Here is a 24,464-nt window from a genome sequence, read left to right as displayed (position 1 = left end):
TACAGTACCATATTGGTTGTGTAATGCTTAACTGTTCATCAGTAAATCATTACACAAATCATTACATCAGTAAATCATTTACATCAGTTTTGGTGACAAGATGGGATAGATCCTTGCCCTGTGGCATGCTTGGACTCAACATCCCTTGGTATATATCAACACAGTATCAAGAGAGTAACAACACAATATTAACACTATATCGTGTAGTATCTCAGGATCTTCTGTGGATATGATCTTTACCACCTCAGGTGTCTTGGAGGTTTACTCAGTATTAATAATAATTCACTGTGTCGGGGGACAGGAAGCCAGACTGTATTCATACACGTTTGGCTTTTATCGAGATCCCCCTCTCCCCCCCCCCAATGTCGAATTACTGACCCCGCTCAGGATGCAACCCACAACAAGTTGACTAACTCCTGAGTACCTACTCACTGCTAGGGGAAAGGAAATGTGCCCAATTATTTCTGTCCCGCCTGGAATTCGAACACAGAATTCTCGATTGGAATGTATGTATGTATCCTGTTAGGCTAGGGTGTGAATGTAGCAGTCCATCCTCCTGTTTTGGTAGTACAGGTATTGTACTTATAGTAACGATGAAGAGCATAGTATATACGTATACCGACGTACAATGAAATTAGAAACTAGAAATCGGCACTATTGAGTTGGACAAACCAGAAAACTGTTTTCTATTTGTGTTGCAAAGACAAACTAAGCCTACCTAACCAAACCTTCCTAGGCCTAATACATGATATCTGAAGCCTAATATAGTACATTTGTGTGCTATACTAGGCACACAAAAGTTTGTTTATTAGCTTCATTTTTTCCAACTCTGTAAAGTGAATAGTACAAAGTTCTACTATCTAATTGCTTAGAATGGCAATCTTTATACTGTGGTGCACATAGCTACAAAAACTACCATCTAAACAGGAGAATGGGTTGGAATGGAATGTGGTGATGCCATCCATGTGGCAGCTGTCCCATCTGATCCCTGTTTCCCAGCACATTACTCGCTGGTCGGCCGAGCGGACAGCACGCTGGACTTGTGATCCTGTGATCCCGGGTTCGATTCGATCCTGACTAACACCTGGGTGTTAGTCAGCTGTCACGGGCTGCTTCCTGGGGGTGGAGGCCTGGTTGAGGACCAGGCCGCGGGGACACTAAAGCCCCGAAATCATCTCAAGATAACTCCAGACCCTCACTTTATTCTTAACATGTCAAATCTTAACAGGTACATTCCTTGCCTAACACCCTGGATGACTACTGTGTGTCCCAAGTTTGTCAGGTGATTTCAAACAGTTCTTGAAATGCCAGAATTGTGAAAACAGTAAATAATGCAGTGTTAATTTATGACCTTTACGATTATGAGATGGGCAGTGTAAGGTGTTCAGTTCCTGGGCGTAATGAGACGTTTGGGCACATTTCCTTCCACCTGATACTTTTTTTCACCTACCAGGAAATAGGTACCTGGGAGTGTGGCAGTCTTGTGAAGGTTTTCATATTACCTTCTTGTGGTGGGTTTTAAATTACTATACCTATTCATTGAGGGTTTCATATCACCCTCTTATGGAGGGTTTCATATTTTCCCTCGTGCAGATGATTTCATGTCTCTCACATGGAAGGTTTCATATTATCCTCTTATGGAAGGCTTCGTATTACCCTCTTGTAGAGGGTTTCATATTACCTTGATGTGGAAGATTTCATATAATTTTCCATGTGTATGGTTTCATATTAACCTGACATAGAGGATTTCATATTAGCTTCTCATTGAGGTTTCATATAAGCCTCTCATTGAGGGAATCATATTACTCTCATGTGCAGGGTTTCAGACTAACCTCTGGAGAGTTTCATATTAGCTTCTTGTGGAAGCTTTCACATTACACTCTCATGGAAGGTTTCATATTACGCCGTCACGGAGCGTTTCATATACACTCAAATAAATGGGTAAATATTACTCTCACATTGAGGGTTTCATATTACTCTCACATTGAGGGTTTCATATTACTCTCATATGAAAGGGTTTCATTTTACTTTCACATGGAGGGTTTCATATTACTCTCACATGGAGGGGTTCATATTACTCTCACATGGAGGGGTTCATATTACTCTCACATGGAGGGGTTCATATTACTCTCACATGGAGGGGTTCATATTACTCTCACATGGAGGGGTTCCACGTTAGCCTTTTGTTGATGATTTCATAATACACTGACGTGGAGAGTTTCATAATACCCTCCTGTGAAGTGCAATAATTTTGGAATGGGGGATATATGGGTTGTTACTTTGAGAATGGGTTTACAAACACCTCTTGATAGAGGGAGTGTTTTTGTATCCCTTGTGTATGGCAGTAATATATTGCTGACATGTGTATAGTCATCACTATACTGTAGCATTGTGTCCACTGACAGCAGACACATTTTGTATACTGTATACAGTACTGAACAATTCTGACTTTCTCATCAGTAAATGTGTTCACAATCATACTAGAGACAAATCTTGCCGAAGTCACAAGGAAAATGCTAACACACACAATGAATATCTTTTTAAACACCTTTATATCACGCACAGGATGTGATGCCCGAACAGTCAAGCCTTGTAAAAACTGAATTATTTAACATGCTCCACACTCAGGAGGGAACCCAAGTCAAGGGACTGGCTTAAGGAGCAACGTTTGTGCTAGATAATGTAGTCAATAGATGTTTGCTATGATAATTATCTACATATACTTAGAGGATGAAAGTTATGCTTGTGGTGTGTCCTGTCTTTCTTATAATCTTGGGCATATGAGACAAACTACAGGTGGTTTTGTCATCCACCGCCTTCTTTCAAATTGTTCCATTTTATAACTCTTGTTTGCATCGTTTCCAGTGTACATGCTATTATACATACGGAGGATTTAATAGTTTGAATTCCTAGTGTCTGTGATCTAGTGGCAGTCCCGCCTACATAATCTATATAAATAAAAATGTAAATGTTCGTTTGTTCAAAATCGCTAATCTTCAAAAGTTCTTCACCGATTGCTTTGAAATTTTGACACAGCATTCCATTCGCATACGAGCGTGTTTTATATACCTACTATATTGATGTCACATCTGTGACAGGTAAAAAAACTTTTTTTTTTGTTAACTGTGTTTTTATGTGAGTTTTCATGTGGGGGAAATCTCCGAAACCTCTTTACCAATTACAGTACTTTAAAATTTTGACACAACGTTGTATTCGAATACGCGCATGTTTTTATATACCTACTATATACATGCTAAAAACATGTTCTGCTATTTTGGAAAAACAGCGCCATCTGTTGCACGTAAAAGCAACATACGCTATACTAAATATGTTACGATTCCATTTCAGTGTTTTCGATTGCATTGATAAATTGAATTTTCATAGATTTCTATTTATTTTCATTTTGATTTAATTATTTTGTGGGACAGTACATTGGAATTGAGCTGTGTTGTTTACCATACCGTTCATTTCGTATGAGTATAGTTTATTTTAAAAAAATCATTGTTTTCATTTCGTTTTTTAATTGTTCTTATTTTTCAGTGATGGGGACATCAGATCATTTGATGTTCCCATTTTTCTGATGGGAACATCAGATCATTTGGGAGAACATCGGACGGGGGAGTGGGGAATGGTGGGGAGGACGAGGGGATGGGAGTGGGGGGATGGTGAGGAGGATGAGGGGATGGGGTAATAGTGGGAAGGACGAGGGGACGGGGAGTGGGGGATGGTGGGGAGGACGAAGGGATGGGGAGGGCAAAGGGATGGGGGAGTGGGGAAGGTAGGAAGGACGAGGGGAAGGGGGGAATGGTGGGGAGGATGGGAGGACAGGGGAGGGTTGCTGTGGCTCAACAATGCGCATGTGTTGCTGAGCCACAGCAACGTGTGGCCGGGTACAGCTAGTATTATAATATAGCAGCTTCTACACCGCGTGTCGAACATTCTTTTGTAAGCTGCGTCAACTTGGGCTGCGGGAACAAAAGTTTTTGAACAACATTTTCAAGCATGTTGAAGATATGTGCCTTAGTTTATTATAGACCTAATATTTTCTTACAAAAAGACAGTGTCGCTTCTATTTTACTGAATTGAACTGAAAATGACATCGCATAGTGTAGAGACTGAGGTGTGGGAGAGGTGAATGATGACGGTACAGGAAGTCAGGGTTTGTGGCCGGGCTCTGCCAGTCATCACCCCAACATGGGATCCAGACTCCAGTCCTTACCACCTGCTGCTGCTCCTCCTCCTCCCTCCCCCTGCCTCCAGTGCTCTTGTACTGTTGTTGTTGCTGTTGGTGTTATTGTTGTTGCTGCTGCTGTTGGTGTTGTTCCTGCTGCTGTTGGTGGTGTTGCTGCTGCTGTTGATGAAGCAAAACACTACCACAGCAACAGCTATAGTGTTGTCTTGCTGCTGCTGCTGTGGCAATGTTGTCTTGCTGCTGCTGTGATAGTGTTGTCTTGATGCTGTGGTGGCAATGTTGTCTTGCTGCTGCTGTGGCAGTGTTGTGTTACCACACATGATGAGCTTGAGTAAGGTGGTAGCATGAATGTGGCGCAACACCCACACTGAGGAAGGTGGCCTCCGCCGGTACTTGTCCCAGGCAGGCCACTACGCCGACAGGATCCTTCCGTCTCACCTTTTGTGGCGCTGACGCTCCCGACCACCGACACCTCTCATTTGACCATATTTACTCGCGTGTGTTGACACGCAACACCTGTCTCTGGTGCTTCCCGGCGCCTCACTATGGCGACGGGGCACCTGGTGATGTGGCATAGTAGGGACTGATGTTACCTGGAGCATAGCAGGGACTGATGTTACCTGGAGCATGGCAGGGACTGAAAATCAACCCTAACTATGACCTTGGCAGGTATGGTAAATGTCACAGATGAGCTTTAGAGGTTTCAAGGTCAAATAAAGTTGTAAACTGGTATAGCGAGCCAACAGGCGATGTACTCACCTAGTTGTGCTTGCAGGGGTTGAGCTTTAGCTCTTTGGTCCCGCCGTTCAACTGTCAGTCAACTGTTGTACAAATTCTGGAGCCTATAGGGCTCTGTCAAATATACATTTGAAACTGAGTATGGAGTCAGCCTCCACCACAGCATTTCCTAGTGCATTCCATTTGTTACTACTATGACACTGAACAAATTCTTTCTAACGTCTCTGTGGCTCATTTAGGTACTAAGTTTCCACCTGTGTCCCCTTGTTCGTGTTCCACCTATGCTAAATAGTTTGTCTTTCTCCACCCCGGTCCGAGCCGGGGACAAGAGGAGCCGATCGGCCGGGCGGACAGCACGCTGGACTGTGATCCTGTGGTCCCGGGTTCGATCCCGGGCGCCGGCAAGAAACAATTGGCAGAGTTTCTTTCACCCTATGCCCCTGTTACCTAGCAGTGTAATAGGTACCTGGGTGTTAGTCAGCTGTCACGGGCTGCTTATGTGGTGGCAGGTGAGGGTGTTGCAGTCCCCTCTGGAGTTCCTGAATTGCTGGTTTGAGGTTCCCCACTCCCCTTTGGGATTGTTGGGTTGGATGCCGAGGTTCCCCTGGCTCCCATGTCTCTCCCTGCGCGCTTTTCTTGCATCTGTTGCCTGCATTATTTCGTTCCTGGTCATGTCCCTCTGAAGAAATACCTCTCTGTATTCCCTTACATTTTGCTGTTCTTTACTAGAATGTCCTCTTTGGTGGCCTCGTTCCTGAATACTACCTTTATCAATCGATTTTTGTCTTTGTTGTACTGGCCAAGACAGAAACCCCCTCTATGCATTGATCAGCCCCTTCCATATTTATAAATAAATAAATAAATAAATATGTTTATTCAGGTAAGGTACATACATACAAGTGATGTTACATTAATGGATTGATATATAGATAGAGCTGGTACATACAATGCCTAAAGCCACTATTACGCAATGCGTTTCGGGCAAATTATCTCCTTCAGTATCCCCGACTCTGCAGCTTTGTCCTTAACCTCCAGTCTTCACCACGGGTAAACCTACGGCGCACTGTGGCAGCGCCGTCTGTCATGTTAGTCCATAGTTTTTATGACAATTCTGATACATTGTTATTCTTACAACTTGAGAGATGTTGGAAGATGAGTAAGAGGGCAGTAAGGAGAACACTGGCAACATGGGTGGTGGGGGGAGGGGGGAGGGGTGGTGGGGCCACCTGCTGGCTCCTGCCGGCGCCACGTGTCTCTACCACCTCTCACTCATACTCCTCCCTCCCTCCCTCATACTCAACCCTACCCCTTCCTCCTCCCTCCCTCCCTCCCTTCCTCATACACCACCCTACCCCTTCCTCCTCCCTCCCTTCCTTATTTCTACTTCTCTCCCTTCCTCACTTCTTCCCTCCTAACTCCCTCCTTCCCTCCTAACGCCCACCTTCCCCTCCTACTTCCGTGTCACTCTGGTCAGTGATCTCTGGTCCCCACTGTGGCCACAGGTGTCACGGTGATCACCACGTGCTAGTCACCACTCACTCTGGTCTCCACGTACACTGGCAGCCTTAGACGGGGTTGTGTTAGCATGTACTTGATCCACCACACACAACCTTGGCCAAGTGAGTGGGTCCACCACGGTTGGTTGGCTCACAGTGTATACAGGCGTGGTCTGGAGCCTCGGGGACAGTGGCTTGTTCTTCGTGTAGTTCTTCACCCAAGACACACTATACTGGTAGGCTAGGCGAGGCTGTGCTGGCAAGACAGGATGTGATTAATACAGAGATGCTTCGCTCAGCTCCAAGTATGGTAGGGAGATGTTAAGCAAGGAAGCTTCAGTGTGCTCGCTTCCGGCTTCCTTGGTGATGACGTGGAGAGCTGGGGATGTGAGCAAGGTCCTTGTATTGGCTTCGGCTGCCTCAGACACGCTAACAATTAATGGATAGTGAGAAATGTGTACATACACGCAGAGAATAAGGCACAAAAACATCTTTGAAAATTTAGAGACCTAACTCCACACCTGTGATAATAGGAATTGACGTTTCGGTCCATCCAGGACGAACGGAAATGTCGTCACCTCATTTGGTGGGGTGAGTATTGGTAGATATACACATATACACCCCATCCTCCTGTTTAGAACGGGAGACATCTCCCGTCACGCAGGGTGCAGTCGCACCTCCACAGATCTCCAGTATCATCTTTTGATACTGGTAATGGCTCAAAAGGGCCACCACTTACGGGCTATTCATGCCCGTGCCACCTTTTGGGTGGCGCAATCTTCATCAATCTATCAATCCTGTTTAGATAGTACTTCTTTAACTGTGTGGACCACCGTACATATTGTAATGATCTGGGGGGAGTGCCAGACCTCAGGCCTACGTGTTAAATGGTTGGCCAGTGCCAAAATAATGGGTGGAGCCCTGGGGCTGTATTAGATGGTGGGAGGAGTAATTCTTCCCAACAATAAGTTGGAAAAACTAAATTTCATCAGTGTGTCTTGGGAGTGTATTAGGAACAGGGCCGCAAGCCCGTATCCTCGGGGCTGAGGGCAGCCATCAACATCTTGGCCGTGGTGCGGGTATTTAAGGTATAGTGCACTTGAGTTTTGTGTCCTCGGTAAATATCCATTGTGCCTCTAGGGAAAATAGAATAGGTTATGTGTTCAAATTGTCTTAATTTACATGTTTCATAAAATAAATTGTATAGCTTGTCCAGTGGTATTCACTTAACTCCCCTTTGATATATTTTGCTACTTTGTCATTTTTAGGTGTTGTATTGGAAGCCCCCCAGGTTTTTCCTAACAATTAATCGATACTAAAGTTGCCCTTGGATTTAAATTAGTAACGTAAATTACACAAACTAATTTTCCAAAATTTATTTCTGAAGTTCATATTACCCGGAGTCCCATGGTTACTGATTCCTTGCCTTCCTGGGGGATCGGTGATCGACACATTCAGGTATGGTTGGTCGGGAAGGTGGTGGCAGTGTAAATGTGTTTTGTTATTGTTTTTTTTTAACTAATAACCCTTGTCCTTGGTGTATCTTCCTCATTTAATATTCCTCTTACATACGTGGCAGTCCAGTGAGGGGTCATGCTGGACTGTAACAGTGTTAAGCTGGGGTATTGAGTGAAGAAAGACGGAGAATTACAATAGAGAGCGTATAGTACGATTATGAGAGATCACAAGATAACAGGATTAATACTGGGGAACATTGGGTTATTACTATAGAGGCCGCGGTTATTACGACAGAGGGTAAGCGGACATTACAATATATTGACGTAATGGACAATTCGAAAGTACAATTTGGTACTATTCAATTTGGATAACCCGGAAAGGAAAAGGTTTTATAATTATGTTGCCACTAAAACGTAACCTAATCTTCGTAGGCCTAATACACGCTGTCTGAGGCCTAATATAGTACATATATGTGCTATACTAGACCTAGAAATATTTGTTCATTTTTAGCTTTATTTGCTCCGGACTCTTATAAGTGAATGGTACCAAACTATTTAATTGTCCATTACGTCAGTATATGTAGGATGGTCCACATAGTTACACAAAATACTATGTAAGCAGGATTGATTGATTGGTGAAGATTAAGGCACCCATACGGTGGGGGGGGCCGTAATGTATGTAAACAGGAGGAGGGGTTGAGATATATGGGTGAGAGGGGGAGAGGGGGAAGAGTAAGTGGGAATAAGCGGCCGTACTTAAGCTCAGGAAGCTTAAGAATCTGCTTAATGCTTAAATTTAGGAACCTGTATACCAGTTGATTGATGGTTGAGAGGCGGGATCAAAGACCCGAAGCTCAACCCCGCAAGCACAACTAGGTGAGTAAACACACACACGTACAGAGTAGTTAATAAGTGGAATGCACTAACTAGGAAGTGATGTGGTGGAGGCTGACTCCATGCACAGTTTCAAATGTAGATATGATAGAGCCCAGTAGGCTCACTAATCTGTACACCAGTTGATTGAGAGTTGAGAGGCGGGACCAGAGAGCCAAAGCTCAACCCCCGCAAGCACAATTAGGTGAGTACACACACGTTATTTAGTATTCAATTGCATCTGTCGATCTTTAGTTAATATTTACAGCCTGACTAGAAAGTCTTGAAGCTATTTAAGTCTTCTAAATTTATTTCCCTCCATGTGTTGGTATCTGCAAATTTGCAAATGTTGCTGTAAATCGTTTACATTTGGTGGACAAGAGGGGTCCAAGGACAGAGCTCTGGGCCACTACACTTACACAGGTTTCCCACTCTAACTCCACTTATGCTGATTCTCTGCTTTCTTTGAAATACTCACTAAACCAATTTAGTAGAATAACCCCTCAAGATTATGTGCCTCAAACTTTCGAATGAGTCTTTCGTAAAGCACACTGTCAGATGCTTTGCTAAAGTCAAGGTATAGATTATCTGAATCATTTCCGCTAACTACTTGCATGCGTTCGGTTTTAATCGGTTTCAACACTCTATGGACAATGAAACCCATTTTTCATACTTCATAGGAGTCACTGGGATTCTGAATAAGAGCCGATCCTTGTACTGGAGGGGCGTGGGGGGGGGGGGGGGGGCATGTAACCTGCTACTCTCCATACACTCACAAATCATCGTGCAAAGTTCCGTGGGCCAGATTCACGAAGCAGTTACGCAAGTACTTATGAACGTATACATCTTTCCTCAATCTTTGACGGCTTTGGTTACATTTATTAATTAAACAGTTTACAAGCATGAAAACTTCCCAATCAACTGTTGTTATTGCTATAAACAGCCTCCTGGTGCTTCGGAGTTCATTAACTGTTTCATAATTGTAAACAAATCCGTTAAAGATTGAGAAAAGATGTACATGCTCGTAAGTACTTGCGTAACTGCTTCGTGAATCTGGCCCCTGGCCCTGAGCGTCTCGACTCCAACCTTGGACAAATAGTCATTCTGTTTTATAGATACGTTTACAAGGTGTAAATGAATGGCTTTTGCCAGTATCGAATCAAACTATTTTCTTCTAAATAGGCATTAATGTAATTGGACGATTGTTCGGTGTAAGTGATCTATCAATCTAAGTGATAAGTAAGTTCTTCAACGTTGCCACCACATTTGCAATTCTCCACGACTCTCACACTTTCCTCGACTCAAATGATTTATTAAATATACTCGACAAATACTGAAAAAATGGTACCATTGCGCAGCGCACTTTTGTTGGGAGTTACTGCGTGACACCTCGGCTGGAGATAAAGTATCTGTAGTTGATATCTGGGATAACAAAATGATGCGGGAGCGTCAGTTGGGTCTATTGAAAGATGAGGTGCACGTGTGGCCGGGTGTCTGGAGGCTGCGTCTTGCCTCTCATACTGCTTGACGCTCTTCTTAACCTTCTTAAGTCAACCTCACCACGTCATCATTATGTCTAAGGCTATGTTCCTCCGAGAAGCGAGATCTGGGGCAAGATTCACGAAAGCACTTACGAACGTGTACATCTTTCCTCAATCTTTGACGGCTTTGGTTACATTTATTAAACAGTTTACCAGCATGAAAACTTGCCAATCAACTGTTGTTATTGTTATAAACAGCCTCCTGGTGCTTCGGAGCTCATTAACTGTTTAATAATTGGAAACAAAGCCGCCAAAGATTAAGAAAAGATGTACACGTTCGTAAGTGCTTTCGTGAATCTGGCCCCTGGCTCTTGGGTTCTGCCTCTTAGCTTCTGTGCGTTATCACTTATTTTTACCCCGCCTGTTTTGCGCCTAGAGGATCAACCACCTCGTTTTGTTCAGTTAATTTTATGCTAAATAAATTTGTGATAGTATCTTTATGGGTCAGCTGGGCCTCAAACTCCTGCCTGTGGTAGTCGTTGGACACTTTAGGAAGTTATTGACATTCTCGGTGGATTACAAAAAGTTGTAATATTTGTATTTTTGCTAAAGTTATGGTATGAAAAGTGTTGTTGTGACCAATGACATGCGGAGGGTTCACAACCCCCCCCCTGTCTATATTAACAAAACACTGGCAATGACCCAAGTTTTGGTGTGCACCAAGTGATTGGACTCCCAAGCGCCAATATTTGTATAAAATGGTATTTTATTCATTTACCATGTAGTCCGAGCAGAATAAACATGTAGAACACATCTGCACCCTAATACCCACCATATCCATACCACTACAGAAGAGTCATACCATGTACGTGCTTCCCCGAAGTTATCCGGGCAACAGTTTCCAGGTTAATCTTCAAGGTGACCACATATTTTAAGTTGTCTTACATGTTGCCTGTGTTGTAATGGTTTTCAGCCTAGATATGCGTACTGGAACAACCTCTAGGCACAGTAGCCTCAATCATAAATGTCTGGGGACTCAAACAGTTTGTACATGAAAAATCTATCGTCACAATTATTGAAGCTATTTGGTCAGTACTATGGTATGAAGTATATTTATTAGCCAAAATCTCGGGGTTGAGGTATGCTAATCCCACCTTAGTGCAACAGTGTTGCAGGGTGCACTTGAATTAATCTGTATCTATAAAGTAGAATGCTTGTCTGTCCAAGGATGGAGGCCAGATGCTTGGGGCTAGCCTCATTAAACATTGCAGGCGTACTGGTGATTGTATGGAGTCTGCGGTCGGCCCCCCATAGCCCCACTAGCAGGAGAGGCGGCCCCTATGCTCCCCTTCACGAAGTCGGTGGATACAAATGTTCTACCCAGAGTCCGTACTCACCTGGTTGTTCTTGCGGGGGTTGAGCTTTGACTCTTTGGTCCCGCCTCTTGAACTGTGTACAGATTCCCGAGCCTATTGGGCTCTTATTATATCTACATTTAAAACTGTGTATGGAGTCTGCCGCCACCACATCACTTCCTAGTGCATTCCATCCGTTAACTACCTATGTCGTGTGTGTGTGTGTGTGTGTGTGTGTGTGTGTGTGTGTGTGTGTGTGTGTGTGTGTGTGTGTGTGTGTGTGTGTGTGTGTGTGTGTGTGTGTGCATGTGTGTGTGTGTGTGTGTGTGTGTGCATGTGTGTGTGTGTGTGTGGACGCCCACGTAGGGCTGTGGGAGAAGGAGGTGTAGGAAGAGGTGGAGGGAGCCGGGTGAGTGCCCCGGTGCGAGGAGTGTGAGTCATGGACGGGGGAAGAGGAGACACGGGCGTGTGCTAGCGGTATTGTGGAGAAAGTAGCAGCTGAGGACACCCGCTGGGGTCACGCCGGGAAAGTCAACTGTTAATAGGTTGATGCTAGGCACACCCCTCTACCCCCCCCCCCCCTTCTACCCCCCATCATCCACTAATGCCAGGTTACAAGTGTGTTGTGATATATATAAGGTCGAAGTCAACCACGTCCACCTTTAGCGGGGAACATTGACGTGCGCCTCACGTTGCTGGGTCAAGCAGGCCGGCGGTTCTCTTTTCCGCATGACTTGTCTTTTGTGGGCGAGCTCACCCCTGCTGTCATGTGGGACTCGTGCCCCACATGTTAGGCTCCGGGGCTCCACCTCACAGCCCCACATGGTAGGCTCCGGGGCTCCACCTCACAGCCCCACATGGTAGGCTCCGGGGCTCCACCTCACAGCCCCACATGGTAGGCTCTGGGGCTCCACCTCACAGCCCCACATGGTAGGCTCCGGGGCTCCACCTCACAGCCCCACATGGTAGGCTCCCGTCTACCGCCTCACAGTCTTCCAGGTCTCATTACTCACTACGAGTGAGTAATGAAGTGTAGGAAGTGTGTGTGTGTGTGTACTCACCTAGTTGTACTCACCTAGTTGTGCTTGCGGGGGTTGAGCTCTGGCTCTTTGGTCCCGCCTCTCAACCGTCAATCAACAGGTGTACAGGTTCCTGAGCCTATTGGGCTCAGGAACCCTGTGCTGTGTTCATGCACACACACATTGGGCTGTGTGTGTGTGAGGAAGTGTCACAGATGCTGGTATGCGAGCATTAATGTCTTAGAGTGTTAGCTGCTGCGGTTATCGCCTCTTGTATTAATTCTTGTCACTTGCGATAAAACCTTAACCTGGATAAATATTGTACATACTTGCCTGTTGTGCCGCCCATGTAAATAATAGAAGCCTGTTTCATTGTTAATTATACCGTGTATTGTTTATGTATAACAGATGTATCTTGAGGAAGGACAGGTGTGCCGAGCAGGAACTGGTTACACCTGTGGGTAGGAAGAGCAGCGGCTCTATACTCTGGCCTCGTTTGATTTTGTGTTGTTTGTGGGGTGCTTTGTTACCCTCCGAGGGAGCCCTGGCTGTCTTAGCTCCTCCTGCCGCCAACACACAAGACGTCTTCCACTTCTCACAGTCTCACATACATTTCAAGTTTGGTATTTTTGTTAGTGTGGCCAGTCTTGACCATTTTCATCTAGAAGATACAACGTAATTCGTCAAAGGTTCCCATATGCGGCTTATGTTTGGATCAAGACTTGCGAGGACTCAAACTGGCCGTTGTGGTAACAAGTTGCATGCAACCTGCAGGGTTGAGTTGTGTGTGCGGGTGTGTTAGCCTTGTATGGGGGTGATAGCACCTGCCGCCCAGGAACAGCAGGATACACCCTACTGTACTCACCCGGCTCCTGGCTCCTCTCTCACACCACCCACGTGTGGCAGTAGTGGGTAATGTCTATGTCTGTCTCTGTCTCTCTCTGTCTCTCTCTGTCTCTGTCTCTCTCTGTCTCTCTCTCTCTCTCACCACACACACACACACACACACACACACACACACACACACACACACACACACACACACACACACACACACACACACACACACACACACCCACCCACCCACCCACCCACCTGGTGCGTTGACCAAGATGTGGTTGACACACATGAGGAAGGTTATGAGATAAAGAGATAAGAGCGGGATGTGGCGGCGGTGTGGAGAAGGCGGGAGGGCGAGGCTGTAGGCTGGCACTGGACGCTCCATCACCGGGTATCCCACCTCACGCCGCGGGGCTGACTCACTTCTCCCACACGGCTCACTACTCTTACCAACCATACACCTTCAACTTCCCAGACGAATATTTCCGTCATAATTCTAGGTGACGTCGCAGTGGCTGGGCAGCCCTTTAGCTAAGGTGTCGTCGAAGAAATTCCACGAAAATAGAGTCATTGGAGAGAAGTGTCGCAGCTTCATAGGGTTGTGTTCCGTTTAATCAAACAATAGTGCCACAACAGGTCTTCGTTATTTCTAGTCTCCCAAATCGGTGGACGCTGCCATTGCTCTTTTAGCGCCCACCACTAACTACCTCTTGCAAAAGGCATTACATGTCTGTTACAAGCTGTCCGGCTTACGAGTGACGGATATTTGTGTCAGTCTTTGTAATCCTGGACGGTTAAGCCTCTACCAGTGACGGGCCGCTGTGCCTGTGATGTCATAGGCCTAGGAGAGCGTAAAGCTTTAGATGCCATGATCGGGAGTGGCAGCAGTGGAGTACAAATCGAGCCGTAGAGAAGACCTCGGATATTTGTACCAACAAACACCTGAAATTATCATTGTCTCTGCTCAGTCCTACACCCTTCAACACAGTCGTAAAGAAGAAGCAATATTTCCGTTGTGATAAGATCTCCCTGTCTCACTGATTATATTTAAATCTTCTTATCACCTTATAGCTTATGTCAGTGACACAGGTCTATAGTTTAGTTTCTTTTGCCAGTTTTATTTGTTGGATTCTGAGGTAAATTTGTTGTTGTCCAACTATATGGTACGACTCCCGTCTCCAGCGATATGCTCAAAAGTTGTGCTAGATGTTTTCTTAATTTCCCGCCCCATTCTTCATCATCCCTGACGATATATATTCCGGTACTGTCATTGCCATATCCAGCATACTCGAGAGCTTCCCCACCTCCTCCTCCATGATAACAACTTTTCCCATAAACACGTGTGGCAGCGATCTATGTGTGTGTGTGTGTGTGTGTGTGTGTGTGTGTGTGTGTGTGTGTGTGTGTGTGTGTGTGTGTGTGTGTCTCCCACACAAGCGTGGGTTGTACCCGGGTGTGGCCAAATAGTGTGTGCTGGCCGACTGATCTAAGGTTAATACCAGTGTAACTGGCCAGGTTAGTGTGACCTGGTGCGGTTAATGATCTGGCTCTTTCACTTAGGAAAGAAAGTCATGTGGGCAATATAATTGGATGGCCTGGGGTTGCACCGACGTCACGCCCGGGAAAATCCAGCCCGGTGTGTGTGTGTAGGCGTGTGTGTGTGTGTGTGTAGGTGAGGTGTGGTGTGGTGCCACGGGTCGGGTGTTCCGGCACCTCTCTACCCCTCTCTCTCCCCGGAACACCCCTTGTTACCGTAACTTGTAAGTACCACGGTCTCTCTCTCTCCACATGCCCCTGCTAGTGTCTGCTCCTGCCTGTGTGTTAACAATAACTAGGCATGACTAAGTCGTCCTATAGTTTCTGGCTTGCCACTTCTCGTGTAATTTATTGGGCAGCGCCACTCATCCTGTGAGTAAGCATCTCTCTTTACAGTGTCGTCCACTCCCTCCCCCATTTATTTACCCCTCCTCTCTTCCCATTTATTTGACCTATTCCCTCCCCCCCCCCCCATTTATTTACCCTCTTCTCTCTCTTCCTTTCAATTTTCCTTGTAAATGTCGGGCTGCCAGGGGGGCCTGACAGCTGAGTGGAGAGCGCTTCGGATTCGTAGTCATGAGGTTCCGGATTCGATCCCCAGTGGAGGCGGAAACAAATGGGCAGAGTTTCTTCCATCCTGATGCCCCCTGTTACCTAGCAGTAAACAGGTACTTGGGAGTTAGACAGCTGCTACTGGCTGCTTCCTGGGGATGTGTAACAAAAAGGAGGCCTGGTCGGGGCCGCGGGGACGCTAAGCCCCGAAATCATCTCATGATAACCTCAAGATGACCCCATCGGGCCAGCGGGGAGATTAACTACATGATGTAGGTCAGCATGCACTTGGGGCGGGAAGATCCTGCCGTTCACAGTAACTAAACCAGTTTGACAATCACGGAAGCAGTAGAAGCGCCAGGCCGTACATGTTGTATACACGATCATCGTGTTGTGTATTTGATAAGTGGGACCGTGGAGGGGGGGGGGGTGCATACAATCAGGTTCATAGGAATGACAGGCAATGAGAGAGAGAGAGAGAGAGAGATCTGGGGTTCCCGGGTCCACTTGGGCGCGCCGCATACAGAGACAAACAGGAAGACGCTGACTGACTGACAGTCAAAGTCTGTCTAAGATACTGGAAGGCGAGCTCCAAGATATGCACCACAAAATGGCAACCTGCAGAAATGAAAGATATGGCAGGAGGTCCAGAAATATGGCAGGAGGTCGAAGGATATGGCAGGAGGTCGAAGGATATGGCAGGAGGTCCAGAGATATGGCAGGAGATCCAGAGATATGGCAGAAGGTACAGAATATACTCGGTAAAGAGCAGGGTTGCCATAGGCACATTCACAGAAGATCAGAGCACCAACATCAACACACTACATCAGAGGCTAACGTCTCTTCAACTTTTCCCACAAAATATAACAAATATTGGTGGAACACAAGGCAGGTTTTCAATTGCATTTGAACAAATTTCTGCAAGAAGTACCGTATCAGTCGGGATCATAAAATTTTAAAGGAGCGTGCAGGCTGTGGCGAGCAACAGCCATGCCGATCAAGCTATCAGCAGACAATTATCTCGGCCCAGACCTGGTATGAGCAGCAGAACTATCGGAGCCCACTACAGGTAAACCGCTTCTCCCATTCCTACCCGCCGCCATTCGTGCCGTGGACCCGACCACTGGTGATGGTGGTAGTCAGTGAAGTGGAAGACCTGGGAGCGGAGGTGGGGGCGTGTGAAAGGGTGGTGCAGGCGGCAGTGATGGGGTCCCTCCTTCACAACTGTTGCTCTACGCTGCCTCACACTCCCTGGCAACTGACACGGCTGTCTTCCTCCTGTCTTCCAATTACGGCAATGTTGTCAATATGTCCCGGGGAGAGCACCTGCGAGCACCACCACCACCACTCCTGGGCTGTGTTCAGTTATGCAGGCCGCTCACCTGTAGTGTACCTGTAGTATACCTGTAGTCGCTTTTGAGACACTGCTCTTCTTCCTAAGTCCAGCTTGAGGGGTTCTAATTGTCTGGTGAAAACTTTATACGAAAAGCTGGTGTTTGGAGCGGTCGGCAGGCTCCCATATCCTTTATAACTCGGCTGATCCGCCACTTCCTACAGGAAGGTGTTCAGTTGCCTCTTGAGAATATTTCATTGTGCTTCGGCAGTTGTTCAAGTATTTAACGAAAGAAAGTTTACCAGCTGTGGTTCTCTGGTGTTCATGCAATGTTTTCTGATTGTGTCTATAACACTTTTACTCTTCACTGGATCTATTCCGCACTTTCAATATCTTTTGGCCTAGTAAGTTGTTAGTTTACTGTGCAGTTTTGAGACCTGATCATCGAGTACCTTCTTGAGGTTATCTTGAGATGATTTCGGGGCTTTTTAGTGTTCCCGCGGCCCGGTCTTCGACCAGGCCTCCACCCCCCAGGAAGCAGCCCGTGACAGCTGACTAACACCCAGGTACCTATTTTACTGCTAGGTAACAGGGGCATAGGGTGAAAGAAACTCTGCCTATTGTTTCTCGCCGGCGCCCGGGATCGAACCTGGGACCACAGGATCACAAGTCCAGTGTGTTGTCCGCTCGGCCGACCGGCTCAGGTATCGTCTACTGAGAATGACAAGAAGCTGTGATTTGCGATATGAAGGTGAGAAGCAGCATAGTCTGGTTATGGACTGTGATGTGTATGGATGTGCACTGTATGTGATGTGGATGTGTATTACTGTCTGGAGTATATACTAGGTCGCTGGGTAAACATGGAGGTGATGTGGAGACCTTAACCTCCTCCCCAAACTGTGTTCAGCAGTATGCGTAGCCGCATTAACGGTGTGTATACAGGACGTTAGCTGTGCCTTATTATCTCTGCTGGTAACTAAGCTCGGTGAATATAACGGTTGGACACGGCCGCACGCAACCCCCTTACTCCTGACAGGTCACCTGCCTCGCTGTCTCTGTATTCAGTAGGTCGAGTGTCTTGTTTAATCATTCAAAACATTAAGGTTGTATTACTTGGATGTGTGACTCAGTTTGTAGTAATTAGCCAAGGGAGAAGTGGTAGTGGTGTTGGGATGAAGTCTGGTGGGAAGGGTGGATGGGGGGGGGGGTTGTGGTTGTGGCTTGGGGCACGGAAGAGGGGGGGGGTGGTAGTGGTAGCAATGAGGTGAGGAAATTGAAATTGAATTGAAATAAGTTTATTGAGGTAAAATACACACAAAGGGATGAGGTAGCTCAAGCTATTCTCATCCCGTTCAGTACATCGTGTTAATACATACATATACACACATCACAAACAATAAACATATTTTCCTGTGGATGGGTCTAGGGGAGGGAGGAGACGGCCTGTACACTCAAAGCCATTTTAACATCTTTTAAAAGTTATGTCTTTTTACTTCTGTCACAAAGTATAATGAGTAATTTTTTGTATTTTCTCAAGACCAGTCCCAACGTACTTATCCAGATGGGAGTCAGTGGAAAGTGTAAAAATATTTGTGGAGTTCAATATGTGACCGTGGGATACTGTTCTTTCTTGAGTTGTGATGACCCTATTCCAACCATGTTGGTCACCTACCCCAAAGCAATCATGGCGCACAGTTGGGTGAGGCTAACCCCAAGCATTTGGCCTCCAACCTTGAACAGACTGACATTCAAATTTGTAGATTTATAATAAATGTGTGTTGTACTGTATTGTTGTTGTTATAGATTCAGCTACTCGGAACAAATTCCAAGTAGCACGGGCTATGGTGAGCCCGTATATCTACTGTACATATATGTTATGCTCAACCATCATTCTCCTCACCTCATAGGAAATGTAGATGTTTATCTCTCAGAATGTTTGGTAATATGTTTATTGCTAGTGATGTGTGTATATGTATGTATTAACACGATGTACTGAACGGGGTGAGAATAGCTTGAGCTACCTCATCCCTTTGTGTGTATTTTACCTCAATAAACTTATTTCAATTTCAATTCCACCGGAATACTCTCCCACCATCCTCACACTGGCCTACACCTCCAGCACCCGCCAACTGTCACCGAATACTGCTCCAGAGAGAGAAAGAGAGAAGAGAGAGGGAAGGAGAGAGAGACACACAAACACAAACAGGCAGACATAAAACTACACCCGCAATGATCCAGATTTGTTTGTAAATATTCTCAGGATGTCTTTGAGTGAAACAATTCTTTGGGCTGATCTCCGATAGGAGGCTCGCATAGGCGCCTCATCTTGTGTTGCACAAAGTCATTTGCACGCGTTCTCTAGAGTGTGATTTGACCAGACCACACACTAGAAGGTGAAGGGACGACGACGTTTCGGTCCGTCCTGGACCATTCTCAAGTCGATTGTGAGAATCGACACACAGTCACACAATCGACTTGAGAATGGTCCAGGACGGACCGAAACGTCGTCGTCCCTTCACCTTCTAGTGTGTGGTCTGGTCAGATTACTTTAGCCACGCTATTGTGACTCATCGCCTGCATCTAGAGTGTGATGTTCCTACCACATTGACGGCAAACACCCACACTCTTAAGGTGCACAAGACCTTGGTGTTCTCCAAGCTGGGGTATAAGTGTGACGCTAGGTCAAGTGGCAACCACAGATTCCCTTCAATATGCTGAGATTCGTCTGGCCAGCTGTGCTTTCCAGACTTGGCTATTCCCAAGGATATTAGTGGATGCGGGAGAGCTATTGTTGGCTCGGTGAGCACAATCCCGGGTGCCAAGGAATTGTTGGTATTGTATCCAGAGGATATCAGTTTCTCCCACTTCTGCCAGTGCTTTAGGTAATAATGTCTAGTTTCATATCACCTAAGTTATACTATAACCTAATGCCATAACGCCGTTGGTGAACATAATGGACAGGAGTCATTAGTCATCAAGTGACGAAGCGTTGAACGGATGTCAGTCCCAAAGAGATAAGATTATTCTTAAGCGCTCTTCATCTCGTGAGCTGCGACCAACACCTGTTTCGCCTATTGTGTATACCGTGTTGTAAATGTGTGAGTACATATCAACAGTAAATTGTGTGCACTTACTATATGTGCCTGCAGGATAGAGCTCTTAGCTCTTGAACCCCGTCTTTCTAATATATATATATATATATATATATATATATATATATATATATATATATATATATATATATATATATATATATATGTCGTATCTAGTAGCCAGAACACACTTCTCAGCCTACTATGCAAGGCCCAATTTGCCTAATAAGCCAAGTTTTCATGAATTAATTGTTTTTCGACTACCTAACCTACCTAACCTAACCTAACCTAACTTTTTCGGCCACCTAACCTAACCTAACCTAACCTATAAAGATAGGTTAGGTTAGGTAGGGTTGGTTAGGTTCGGTCATATATCTACGTTAATTTTAACTCTAATAAAACGAAATTGACCTCATACATAATGAAATGGGTAGCTTTATTATTTAATGAGAAAAAAATTAGAGAAAATATATTAATTCAGGAAAACTTGGCTTATTAGGCAAATCGGGCCTTGCATAGTAGACTGAGAAGTGCGTTCTGGCTACTAGGTACGACATATATATATATATATATATATATATATATATATATACATATATATATATATATACATATATACATATATATATATATATATATACATATATATATATATATATATACATATATATATATATATATATATATATACATACATATATATATATATATATATATATATATATATATATATATATATATATATATATATATATATATATATATATATATATATATGTCGTACCTAATAGCCAGAACGCACTTCTCAGCCTAATATGCAAGGCCCGATTTGCCTAATAAGCCAAGTTTTCATGAATTATTTTATTTTCTCTAATTTTTTGCTTATGAAATGATAAAGCTACCCATTTCATTATGTATGAGGTCATTTTTTTTTTATTGGAGTTAAAATTGACGTAGATATATGACCGAACCTAACCAACCCTACCTAACCTAACCTAACCTATCTTTATAGGTTAGGTTAGGTAGCCGAAAAAGTTAGGTTAGGTTAGGTAGGTTAGGTAGTCGAAAAACAATTAATTCATGAAAACTTGGCTTATTAGGCAAATTGGGCCTTTCATAGTAGGCTGAGAAGTGCGTTCTGGCTACTAGGTACGACATATATATATATATATATATATATATATATATATATATGTATATATATATATATATATATATATATATATATATATATATATATATATATATATATATATATATATATAGAATGAATATAGAATGTACTGGAGGGCCAGGTCCCAACTTTGTACACTAGAATGACAACATGGTGCAGCAAAAGACATGGTAGAAAAAAGCAGTATAGGCCCTGGTGAAGAGTGTAGGGGCTATGGTCACAGAGAACTGCATGAACATCAACAGTTCACGGTTGTTCAATATCTTCCAGACAGATATATGAAGTACTGCCGGTAGAAAAGTAGAAGAGTTTTAAGAGAAAATTTGACACTTTCCTGTAAGAAGTGCAGGACCAACTGGGTTGTAGTGGCCATGAGAGCCTGTGACCCGCAGCAAGCAACAGTCTGTTGGACCAGTATCACCCCCCCCTGGTCCCAGGCCGGGCTTTGGTAGTAGAACTCCCAGAACGCTCTCTAGGTATACTCCAGGACTCCAGGTATACTTTCCAAGTAAATTTTTGCTCTGAGGGTGAAAGTCCAATTACTCTGTGTCACAGCAACGTCACTTCCGGCGTCACCAGTGGAAGTGTAGGTGGGGTGGAGTGGACCAGCTGTGCATAACTGTGGCTAGCATATTTGTCTGACTTCAACCTGCCCTCAGGCTAGGCTCGTCCAGGCGGCGGCCGGACCCAAAGACGCATTCATCATTTTTAATGTACTGAATATTCAATATTTATTCTTTCTCAATTATGTTACATACTAGAATGCTTTAAATTATTACATTATGCAATGGCGTCTTCAGACCAGGCTGGTTAAAGCTGTGGCCAAAACATGACGCTCTCATCAGTTTTAACCTATTGTGTATTAAAAATAGATTTGTTCTAATACATAAATATTATAAAATAAGGTTCTATGTATAGTTAGGCTTAGGTTAGGTGTTTAGGGTTTGTTGGCGATTATTTGTATTTGTAGTACGTGGGTGAAGCATTTATAGCGTTGTGGTTCGAACAAAATTCGTCAGTGGAAGCACTTGTTCCGGAAGTGTTCGAACGAAATCAGTTGAGTCGTGTGTAAACCGTTTTTCATTCATAAACAGCTGGGGGTTTGGCGGGTGGATGGAATAGACTTTGGCCTTTATTTATGAGGACGCGCTGCCTCATAAATTTGTATATGGTGTCCATTTATGTCCCCGCGCCTTGTTAATTATTGCTCTAAATATTGTTTAGTTTTCAACATTTTTCATTTGGTTAACAATGTTATCTGACATGTTGTCGGTGGTGTTGATTCCTGCCTCCAGTGTGTGAGATCCACTTCCCTCAGCCTGTCCCTCTTGCTCTCACTCCCTTCAGCTTAGACACAAGTTTTCCTCCTTATCAGTCGATATGTTCTAGTTTTGTTTTGTCTTTTTTGAGAGGGTGGTTCTTGCAGGGCTCTCAACCCCTAACTGAAAATGCACAACAGCAAAACAAAAAGATATGAAGCAAATTTAATTCCTGAACTTTGTACGTGCACGTGGTAAATTTTAGCTATAGCTATAACTCTTAATCAACAAGCGAGGACAATTCAAGCAAAGTCACACTAATTAATTACGGCGTATTAAGATATGACTCGTCAAAGGCACCAACTTAACAGTGACGATGACCTGTTGACTGCAAATTGAAGCATTGAGAATGTAAGTACTCACCTAGTTGTGTTTGCGGGGGGGTTGAGCTCTGGCTCTTTGGTCCCGCCTCTCAACTGTCAATTAACTGGTGTACAGATTCTTGAGGAGTTCTTGAGGACTGATGTTCATCTGCCTGGGTTGGTAGGTGGGTTGGCACAGAGACGGCGCCAACATGACTTTGGCTCTTCTTTTTGTGTACTGAAACTACATCTGCCTTCTTCAATAGGGACGGCCAAATGTCTTGAGCTAGGCAGACTTGGAAGAGGCGTGTGAGAGGTGGGGCCAGCAGGCCAGCACGGCTGCGTAAGTCATGACCTCAACTTCACCAGGCTCCAAAGCCTTACCTATATGTCGAGTGTTTTAAGACGATAGTGAACTTCAGCCTGGTATATAACCACTACAGTCATCTTTGACGCAGTGCATGGCCCAAGATATGGAACTTGTCATTTAGGATCAGAGACTTGCATCTTGGAAGGAAAATTGTTTGCCAGTTGATCAGCCTTCTCCTGATTACTAGTTGCAATAGTTCTATCCTCCAGATTAAGAAGCGGGACTGAGTCTGCTGACAAATATCCTTGCAGATCTTTAACTCAGGATGAAGAGACTCTTCTGGATGCAAGTTTTCTTTAAGTTTCTGATTCCAATCTGGACATGACCACTTTTGAACCTCTCACTATACGACAAAAGCGTCTATAAATGTTATAAACCGAAGGAAGCCTTTTAAATCTTCTCCAGGCCTTGTTTTTGGCTTCGGCTGCCATAACAACGATATCCAAACCAAAGGTGATCAGAAAGCTTGCTAGTATACTACCCATGAGGAATACACCTGTGCTGCAGGTATAGTATACGACTGGTGAAGGCGTTTGCTTGGCTGTTCATGTTTCCCTGCAGCAAGGCATTCAGATCAGTTGGTTCTAGCTCTCAGAGGAGGACTGGCCATTCCCCCTTGTCCCAAAGCCAGTTCGAGTAGATTCGAGTAATGTAAGCATAAGAGTTCAGCTATCCCTTTGTTTGCTATAATTCCCCACACTTAACGTAGATTCTTCCCTCCTATTCCAAATAACTGGGGATCAAGCCCCAAAGTTTATTGAGAGCTTAATCGGTCCAGACCCCGGTTATTGCGCTTCGTGTTAATGGTCTGGTGGTGGCAGCAGAAGGAGACTCTTGAGTTTGCTATAAGTCTAGTACCACGTCGTGAGGCTGTAGAATCTTAGCCGGTCAAAACGGCTAAGACCAAGTGGCGTGGGATTCGGCTTAGAGTAGCTCTGGGTTCCCTTGGTAGAAGAGAAGTAAATAGAATATGGGCAGAGGGGTGAAGGGGTTGAAGAGTACATCAGAGAGAGAACCCCCCCCCCCCTCGTGTTACACCAAGATTAGGTCTCTAAACATCTGTTTCTGTCACTTCAAAATTCCTTTTGATTCGACAAGTATCCACTTGATGTCCTCTTCGCTGGCATTTTTCGACAGTATGCCCCATGCGATTGCAGCCATTGCAGGGAAATGTTACGAGGTTGGGATCGACTTGAGAATGGTCCAGGACGGACCGAAACGTCGTCGTCCCTTCACCTTCTAGTGTGTAGTCTGGTCAACAATCTACGAGGTTGGGAGGTTGTCAAGACTAATTACTGCCAGCACTCAGCCGCCAATTCAAGAGTTGAGATCCGT

General features: G+C 44.8%; 1 protein-coding gene across 12 annotated transcripts in view; it reads left to right on the top strand.

The window, feature by feature from the left end:
• pum (pumilio) overlaps positions 1 to 24,464 on the top strand; it is a 285,433-nt gene that overhangs the window by 14,866 nt on the left and 246,103 nt on the right. The gene's annotated exons all lie outside the window — the stretch shown is intronic.

This window comes from Procambarus clarkii, chromosome 68 (genome assembly GCF_040958095.1).
Source record: "Procambarus clarkii isolate CNS0578487 chromosome 68, FALCON_Pclarkii_2.0, whole genome shotgun sequence".
NCBI classification, from domain to species: domain Eukaryota; kingdom Metazoa; phylum Arthropoda; class Malacostraca; order Decapoda; family Cambaridae; genus Procambarus; species Procambarus clarkii.
Note: the sequence above shows the minus strand (reverse complement) of the source record. Positions and strands in the feature narration are given on the sequence as shown.